This window comes from Rattus rattus, chromosome 2, assembly GCF_011064425.1.
Source record: "Rattus rattus isolate New Zealand chromosome 2, Rrattus_CSIRO_v1, whole genome shotgun sequence".
Lineage (NCBI taxonomy): Eukaryota > Metazoa > Chordata > Mammalia > Rodentia > Muridae > Rattus > Rattus rattus.
In genome coordinates, this window is record NC_046155.1 from 111,156,020 (window position 1) to 111,166,064 (window position 10,045).

Consider the following 10,045-nt stretch of genomic DNA (forward strand, 5'->3'; position numbering starts at 1 on the left):
AATAATAATGAAATAAAACACATTCTGGCTGGTAAAGAAAAGATAGTAAGATATGGTTAGAGGTAAGCCAGGAGTAAGACACCTAGAATGCTTTCTTTGTTCCATTTAGGTTAACATACAAAGTAATAATTTTTTACCATGGTATCTACATATATATGTGAAGACAATTAAGATTTTTTTTTAAATTTATTTATTCATTTTGTATATGAGTACACTTCAGACACACCAGAAGAGGGCATCAGATCCCATTACAGATGGTTGTGAGCCACCATGTGGTTGCTGGGATTTGAACTCAGGACCTCTGGAAGAGCAGTCGGTGCTCTTAACCGCTGGGCCATCTCTCCAGCCCAACAATTAAGATTCTTGTTCCAGCTGCCTCTGTTGGTAGAGCCCTGGCCAAGTCTCACAACCTCTACTATTAAATTGAAGGGTTATTCAGTATGACATCAAAGAGAACTTGGAACTCTGGGACTGAGTGCTATGTAAGAAGGAGACTCTTTGGGTAGGATTTGTTGTGTCAGTCTTTGCCAAGGGAGGGAAATGAGCCTTAAAGCCATGTGGGGTTCTGGAATGAAAAGACGAATAGAAGACTATGGTGGAGCTGCAGGTGAAAGCATCAGTTAAAATAAGGGGCAAGGGCATTCAGACACAGGAAATGCTCCATTCAGAATGCAAGGACTAGTGAGCTGTGGGAAGGGATGGGTGGGCATACGCAGGTGCTGTGGGGTATGAAGCTGCAGGTCATCATGGAGCCTTAGAAAGGTAGACCATGACTAACTCCCAAGAGCTGTCCTTAGACCTTCACAAGCACATCACGGGATCTGCAAGCCCTGTCATACAACACACATATAAACATGAAATAAAATGCACAGATGGATTTTATTCTTTAAGTGTTTTATCAACATTTTAAACGTTTTATTCTGAGTGTTTGGGTAAATTTCTGTGCATCATGTATGTGCCTGGTGCCTAAGGAGGTTAGAAGAAGGTATCGGATCCAGGGAACTGAAGTTACAGATGTTTGTTAGCTGGGAATTGAACTCAGGTCCTCTGGAAAAGCAGCCAGTGCTCTTAACTGCTGAGCCATCTCTTCAACCCTAACAGATCCCATTTTAAACAAAGAAAGAAAAGACTGGCTTAGGGGCAATGGGTATATGGATGTGTGGAACATATATTGAAGACAAGAGTGACAGTAGTCTCATATGAAGCACGTTTGAACTAGGGCAGGTGAATTGTGAGTAAAGACGATGGCTAGTCTGGCAGGGATTTTGAAGGCAAGACTAAATGCTGAAGCATCTAAAGAGGAAGCAATGTGAGGTCAACACGAATGTAGATCTTGATCGTGGAAAGAAAAAGAATACTGGGACTTCTGGGGAATTTCGCCATTTCATTTGTACACGTGACCATATCTGAATAGCCTTACTGGGAGACATTTAAGTCAGGCATGTTTCTGTAGGTAGAAGTGTATTATTTTCAGGCCAGGGTTTTTGACCGTTCATACATAAATCTTTCAATAATTCCAGGTTACTCCATTATTTATAACTTAAACCCATCTCCACTGAGTCTTTCCTACTGTCTGCTGACCTCCTGACCTCTAGCATACATGTTGGTGATATGAGCAGTAACATTAGTAAAGACAGATTAATTCATGCCAATACTTCAAATCTCAGTGGTTGAAAAGTAGTTTTCTTTAGCCTTTTTCCTTTATACCTCCCCAAACCCTTATTTTTGTGTTTTGAGGAAGAAAATCCAAGCTCTATGTATGCTAGGCAAGTGCTTTCCAGAACTCTACTGCTCACCGACACCCCTAACCCCACTCCTAATTTAATTGGCCAAAACAAGTCACATGCCATGTTGTCTTCAAAAGAGCCGCATATATCCCTGGTGTCTGAATGCAAAGGTCAGAACTCTCTGTAAAAGCCCAATAAACAGTTTTCCTTGGACACCTGTCTGCATCTGCTCTACTATGTCTGTAGCATCCCTAAAATGTTCTTACTACCAACATTGTCTAACCAGCAGTGCCATAGCACAAATGTAACAGACCCCCAGACCTTAGCACAACTGACTCCATGATGTGCCATTCAGCCCATAAGATAGCCAAAGTAGAAGTAAAAAACTAACCCATTAAAGTTCACAGTTCTGGGGAAATCTCTAAATGTATTAGCGTTGCATTTGGCTTCTGTAGTTCTGCTTCTGGCTAACTGGTCTTGTTAACTGAAGTATGACAACCCAGAATATGATTACTGTCCTTAAAAGCTCCTGAGAACGGCTCCAGGCTACACTGGGATCCCTGACATTCAGTGTAGTCACCGTCTGGCTAATAAAGACTTTCTATTGGCTGAAATTCATGTCCAAGTAGTAGTCTCTGGTGGACACCCCACAACATAGTCCCTATAGGAACAAGTTGTTTTTGATTCTTTGCTGGTTCTCTCCTTTTTCAATCTATCTATCAATCTATCTCTATCTATCTATCTATCTATCTATCTATGGTGTGTGTGTGTGTGTGTGTGTGTGTGTGTGTGTGTGTGTACGTGTACTTGCATTGAGGGAGGTCATGGAGGTCAGAGGCACTGCATACCCCCTACAGCTGGTTCCAGGCTAAGCAGCTGATCTGGGTGCTGAGACAGGAGCTCTGCATGAGCAGTAAATGCTCTTAAGCACTGGACGTTGTCGCCAGCTCTTCCCAGTGCTAAGTCTCCCATTGGTCGAAACCGCAATAGTTAAAGTGCTCCTTACTTCCTCTCTGCTCCTGAGGTCCCACTTCCCTAGCTTCTCTAGGAAGACTCAGCCCCCCCTCTGTCCACTGTGCACTTCCTTCTTACTCTTTCACTTCCTTATCGCTCAGCACGTAAGACAACCCACAGGACAAAACACCCCGCAGACAAACAGCAAATACTCCAGGCAATAGCTACTCCTCCTTTGTATCAGAATTCCACAGAACAGCCGTTGAGACTTTGCTCAGTTGATCATGAACACTCCCTGCATTAAGAATTTTTTGTTTGGTTTTGGTTAGGTTTGGTTTGGTTTTGTACATAATTCTTTTATCCATCATATTTATACTTATAGATGAATGGCAGTATGTGGCCAGACACTGTTAACCCATTGACAGATACTATATTTTAAGAAACTGCTAGTTTTAGTTACATTGAAGTAGACAATGGTTTACAATTATATGTATTAAACTTTTTCTCATATTCAGAAAAAAGGAATATGCTTCAAATACATTAAAACACATTTTTCTCATTACTTTTTTACTTCTCATTTCCTGTGTTGTGGTACAGTGTTACTGTTTGTTTACAATTCATACAATTCTTCCTCCTGCTCCCCCCGCCCCCTCCCCTCCTTTGAATAGAGACCTTTTCTACTGAGGTAGAATAACAACTAAAACAAATAATTCCAGGGGCTAGAGGAAGGGCTCAGTGGTTATGAACATTCCGAAGGCTGCTTTTCCGAAGGACTTAAGTTCAGTTCTTAGCACTCACATGGCGGCTCCCAACCGAATGTAATTCAAATCTCAAATTCAAAAGATTCTCATAATCTCTCCTATCCTCCATAGGCACCAGGTATGTATGTGGTGCACAGATATGCATGGAGGCAAAACATCCAAACATAGGCAATTAAAACTTAAAACACACATGTGAACAAGAAGCAAATAACCTCAGAGGTGCCTGTGCTAAGGACCTTCATTCCAACACTGTGGAACTTAATCCTAGGAGAGAAGAACACAAGTAGTTGTTTCCAGTCCAATCTTGGGGAAGAACAAGCAAGCGCAGAAGGGTTGAAAGCTCAACCAGTGTGTGTGTGTGTGTGTGTGTGTGTGTGTGTGTGTGTGTGTGTGTGTGTGTGATGTACCTGAGTGCTGGGAGTGAATGCATGTGTCTCCATGTTCCACCTCAACCAGTGGCTTACGCTTCGAATCTCCATGAACGCCTGGTGAGATGGGAGAAGGCGACACTGCAGAACCATCGTATCAACCTGAAGAATTCTGTGAGTGACAGGAGTGGTGTGGCTCTCATTTGAGACAGCATCCACTTCTTGTCCTCCTCTTAGGACATCATGGAAATGACATTTTCATTTCCTGGTACTGTGTATCCTCTAGAATTGGAATAAAGCTGGCTAAATGGCTCAGCTGGTGAGGTGTTTGCCCTAGGACCCACATGACTGAAGGAGAGACCCAACTCACACACTGCCCTCTCTCTCCCTCATTTGATAGGACGGTGAGGAGGTAAGTTTTTAAACTGCCCTGAGCTCCCAAATGGGCAATAGCATGCTTAACGCAGCCCACCCCAGATGGAGCCTGACGGGAACACACACACACACACACACACACACACACACACACACACACACACAGAGAGAGAGAGAGAGAGAGAGAGAGAGAGAGAGAGAGAGAGAGAGAGGCTTATTTTAAATAAGCTAGCTCAATGGCTGCACCACTCCTGAACCTCCACGTGACTAACACACTCTGCTCCAGTATTCTTGAGTTATTACTTTCTAAAATCTATACTTTATCTCTGCTACCCCAGTCCTAAAGTGGACCCTGGACCCACTGATTCTTACATGGTTGGTTCTCTGTCTTCCACAGCTCTGATGTTTGTATCCTATTCCTTCCTTCTGCCCTTGGGATTCTTCTTCTCTCTCCAGTGTTTCCTCTCCAGGAATCCTCAAAGTCCCATGTCTGTCCCCATGCCCGGCCATTAGCTGCTGCCTCTTTATTGATCAGTCAGAAAACCAATTTTTGGCAGGGACCTGCAGCGGACATGCGAATTCCCATGTAAGCATAAATCAAATCCTCAACAGATGGTACACACACACACACACACACACACACACACACACACACACACACAGAGAGAGAGAGAAAGAGGGTGGGGGAGAGGGAGAAGGAGAGAGAGATACAAACACACAGCTATGCATACACACACATACACGGGCATGCACACAAATAAATAATACATAAATATAATTCATGAAATTCTTATATAAAAAAATAGAACAATTTTGATTCTAAAAAAATAGGAAAAAGAGGTTCCTATTAATTTACTGCCATACCTTCTGGGAGACAGGAAAGTTTCGTTAAAGGATGAAAGCTGAAACCATATCACCCTATGCTTGCTTTGTAGGAACCGAAGTAAATGCTCTACAATGCCTTATGTCCTAGCTTCCATGGCCCTTCACCAGGATGAAAAGTCTGTACAAAGGCAAGGCACCCTTGATACTTTAGATTACCTCTGTATCCAAATCCCCAGAGGGAGAACAGTCGAAACCACTCAGAAGATCGAATCTCTTCTTTCCTCAGTGAAGTTCCTTGCTACTCCACACCCTCCCACTTAACCAAGAAGACCAAGCCGTCAACCCCCCGGCATCCATATCCTCCTATGCCTGTAGGACTCCCTGTATGGGAAATGCTTAGACCCTTGAGGACATTTAGAATCCACATCCCTTTCTCAATGTTGTAACTTGAATAGCACTAAGAGAAAACGGGAAGTTACTATGAGGATATTTAGCAATTTACTAGTAACTTGCAGACCTGAGCTTTACCTTTTGATCTTCGGTGGGTGACCTAGTCTTAGTTCTAACCACTTATTGTATTACTGAGGAGAAACGCAAGACATGGAGGGAAACCTGGAAACTTGGAAACACAAACTGTGTCCTTGGAATCCTGTTGGAGCGTAGACCCTTTAATACCAGGAATCAGCCGATCGGGACAACAGAGCAGGAATTGGCAGATGTAAGATGATGATACAGTCTCATCACAGGGGCAAAAACTGTATTAAGAAGCCTGTTGGGCTAGAGAGACGGTTCAGTGCTTAAGGCTATATTTACTGAACTTGAGAAAGGCTTTAAGGAAGTAGCAGTGGAAGGGTGTGACTAGCCTGTCACAATGGTGCCATCATGAGACAAGTCCATGAAATATAAGAAGCGAGGGAGGAGCTAGAAACTCCTAGTGAAGACCATATGGCTGAGAGCCGGGAGCCCTGCAAGGTCACTCTTTATTCATGGACATCAATGACCCTTGTGAAAGGGCCCACGTCTGGTCTGACTAGATGCGCATGGAAAGTTGAAGCACAAATCTGTACTCTTCCATTTAGATGAACTTACTCAGATTTTACAGTGATTTCCATAGCACTGATAAAATGCACACAATAGCCCTTCTCCGTGGAGGTATATAATAAGAATATGTTTATATATTTTTGGTTCCTGGCACAGCTCCTAAAATGCCAGGGACTGCTGGAATTGTAAGTATCATTCATATGCTAATTAGCTAGCTGGTAGTTGGAAATCTTCAGGCAGCTTCATGGTAGGGACTAGCAGGTCTAACATCTTGATCTGAAGTGTAGAGCTTTTAGCGCTGTCCCTAACTTCTGGGGTTCGAAGAGCTTTTCAGCTGGCAAACACATTCACAACTCCATGGACAGAAGTCCTTATTCCAGCTCTCCTCTGCACCTTGTTCTCTGGACTTCTTGTCTAGCTGTCCATTTAAAATACACTGGGAGTGGGGCAGTGGTTTGTCCATGTCTATAATCCTAACACTCAGTAAGCAGAGGCTTCTGGGAGCAACAGCGATATCCAGAACATCAAATTACTTAACAGCCTTTTTACGAAGATGTAAAACTGGCCAACAGGCACATAAAAATTCTCAACCTCACTAATCATCAGAGAAATGCAAAAACCACAGTGATGGGCTGGAGAGATGGCTCAGTGATTGAGAGCACACACTGCTCTTGACCTGGGTTCAGTTCCCAGAACCCATGTAGCAGCTCACAACTGTCTATCACCCCAGCTTCAGTGACCCAGTGCTTTTTCTGGCCACTGCAGGCACAAGACATGTGTATGGCGTGCATATACATAGAGGCAAACACTCATTCCCATAACATAAAAATAAAGAAACCTTAAAAAGATTAAAGAAAACCAGAGTGAAATATTACCTCACACCTGTTAGAATAGCCATTATTAAGAAGGCAAAAACTAGTGTCTGTAAGGACACTATCAGTGTGTTAGTTGGTGCGGCAGTATGAAAAGCTTTGTAGAGGTGCCTCAAAAATTAAAAATAGCATATGGATGCTGGTGGAGGCGGCAGAGGCGGCGGTTGTGTCCCGGAGGGGGGCAGCATGGGGGACTGGCGCGTAGCCGGGACTATGGAGGGGCAGAGTGACCACTGCAAGATTGTAGTGGTGGAGGACGCGGAGTGCGGCAAGACAGCGCTGCTGCAGGTGTTCGCCAAGGACGCCTACCCCAGGAGTTATGTCCCATGGTGTTTGAGAACTACACTGCCAGCTTCGAGACGACAAGCGCCGCATTGAGCTCATCATGTGGGATACTTCAGGTTCCTCTTACTATGACAATGTCAGGCCTCTGCCCTACCCAGATTCTGATGCTGTGCTCATCTGCTTTGACATTAGCCAGCCAGAAACACTGGACAGTGTCCTCAAGAAGTGGCAAGGAGAGACTCGGGAGTTTTGCCCCAATGCCAAGGTGGTGCTGGTTGGCTGTAAACTGGACACGCGGACTGACCTGGCCACCCTGAGGGAGCTATCCAAGCAGAGACTTATCCCCGCCACACACGAGCAGGGTACTGTGTCCTACATTGAATGCTCCTCCCGGTCTTCCGAGCGCAGTGTCAGGGACGTCTTCCATGTGGCCACAGTGGCTTCTCTTGGCCGTGCTGGCCATAGGCAGCTGTGCTGAACAAACTCTCGCCAAGGACTGCAGCTATCCACTCAACTGGATCGGGACAGCCAGACCGGGGAAGTGAGGGCAAGATGCATAAAAATCCAGCCAAGAGCTGTAACCTCGTGTGAGGGGTTGCAGCGGGGCAGAGAGGGAAGAGGGCTAGGTGAGAGACATGATTGTTCCCCTGTGCACTCCTGGACTTTCTGACCTCCTGACCCTGGCTGGATAGGCAGGGCAGGCAGAGGAGCAATTCTGATTGGAGGAGTTACATCCTTAACCCTTTCCCTGCTGCTAGCTGAGAGAGCTAACAGGGTAGGCATGAACTTGGGTAGGGCAGGTGGGTGTTCGGGAAACCAAGCAATGACCTTGGTTGAGTCTCCTATAGAAAGTGTATCTTCCTTGCTCACCCTGGTCCCCATATCCCAGTCTGCCTTCCCCGAGGAAAGTGTCCATTTGATGACCTTCTCTTTGTCTCTCCTCTCACTTCCACATCTGTTCTCGGACACGCCAACCTTTCAGGCAACGTGCACTAAATTATAAAGCAAGTTCTTTCCTCCCATGAACCCACCAACCAGTTCGAGCTTCCCCCATTCCCCAGCAGTCTGCAAATAAAAGCCCATGACCATGGAAAACGGCTATGGAAAAAAAATAGAATATGATCCAGGAATCTCACTGCTGGGTATATACAAAACCAAAGGAAATGAAATCAAAGAAAAGCTTGTATTCACATCACCTTCGCAATATTATTTGTAATAGCCAAGATATGGAACCAATTGTCTGTCAACCGATGGATAGAGGGAATGGGGTACAGTTACCATTTGTGACAGTTCACAATAACTTTCAGGATATTATGCTAAGAAAAACCAGCCAGGTTTAGGAAGACAAATACTGTGCAGTCTCTCTTATAAATGCAAATTGAAAAAGGCAAACTCAAGAAGCCCAATGTAGAATGATGGTCGGCAGGGTCTACAAGTGAATGAAGAGGAATATAGAGATACTGGCCAAAGAATCCAGTTTTAACTGGACAGGGTGGCCAGGTCCCTGGGTTCTATTATAAAGCATGGTAATCATAGTTAATAATGTGTTACTATATGCTTGAAAGTTGAAAAGAGTAGATCATAAATGTTCCTACCACACACAAAAATGTGTGGCGGGTACATCTGTCAGTGTGTGCATTTCTCCAATCCTCATACTGCACTGTGGAAATCCATTCAGTTTTCAGCCATCACATAGCCCTGTGGAGGGGAATGGAGACACATGGGTGACTGGACATGGTGACTGGCAGCTGAAATGAGGTTGGTCTTGTGCAGCTGAGCTGTAATCTGGAGTCTCATGCTGATTCCTGGTAATTAATGTCAGACTCAAGTGAACTGTTGGAGATACTGTTAATGTCCAAAGAGTTGGGGAATTGGTTGCCATGAGGATGGAAAAATGCATATATTTGGTTAGTACAAATAGATTGCTCATCTTGGATGAAGTATGTCTGTTTGGTTAGGAAAATAAACAAAAGAAACACTAGTACAAGTATCCCCACAATTTCACAAACATTCTCTCCTCTCTCCCTTCACCCGTACGTGTGTGTGTGTGTGTGTGTGTACATAAGGGCTTAGGAATAATGAATGCTGTTAGTAGATGTTGGGGTACACTACATTACTTTTCCTCAAATACTCCAGGTCAAGATTTAATATTTGCTTTGTTTTTTCTATTCCATTTCTTTTATTTACTTCCAGCAAATGTCAAGCAAACTCACCATGATAGGAAATCCATATCAACTCCATTCAGCTCATTCACATCTCCTCTAGGTTCTGTTATGAACTCCATTTTCAAGCACCTCCTTTATGGCAGTGATGGAAATTAAACTTTGAAAAAGACTGGTGAAGGTTGCCATGTGATTTGAGAAGGCCCCACAGAACACAAAATTGAAGACAGAGTTCTCTAAAGTGTGTATCTCCCAGGGCTAGCTGTGTTGATCTTTGATATCTACTTCTTTATTTCTTTTTAGACTACCGAGGCCCCCACAAAGGTCACTGTAGACTTCCCTCTCTATACTCATATGTATTTGTTACCATACCATTCCTCCCGTCATCTAGAAAGAGTTGCTCATTGGGGTAGGAGGTGTTTTATCTGCTTGGGTGTCTATGCACCACTTTGGCGCCTGACAGCGATGGGGCCAGACGAGGGTGTCAGATCCCTGAGAGTAGACTTATAGATGACTGTCAGTCTCCACCTAGGTACTATATGGATTGAACCTGGGTCTTCTGGACGGGCAGCAGCCAGTGCTCTTACCTGAGCCATCTCTCAGCCCCATCTCACTGCTCTTTACCCTGCTGTGTCATCTGCTTTCTTGTTAAGTTACTCACATATTCAACTCTTA

The 10,045-nt window shown here is 44.3% G+C and overlaps 1 pseudogene; it reads left to right on the forward strand.

Moving 5' to 3' along the window:
- The first annotated feature begins 7,136 nt into the window (after positions 1–7,136).
- LOC116894233 lies at positions 7,137–7,799 on the forward strand (annotated as a pseudogene).
- The last annotated feature ends 2,246 nt before the right edge of the window (positions 7,800–10,045 follow it).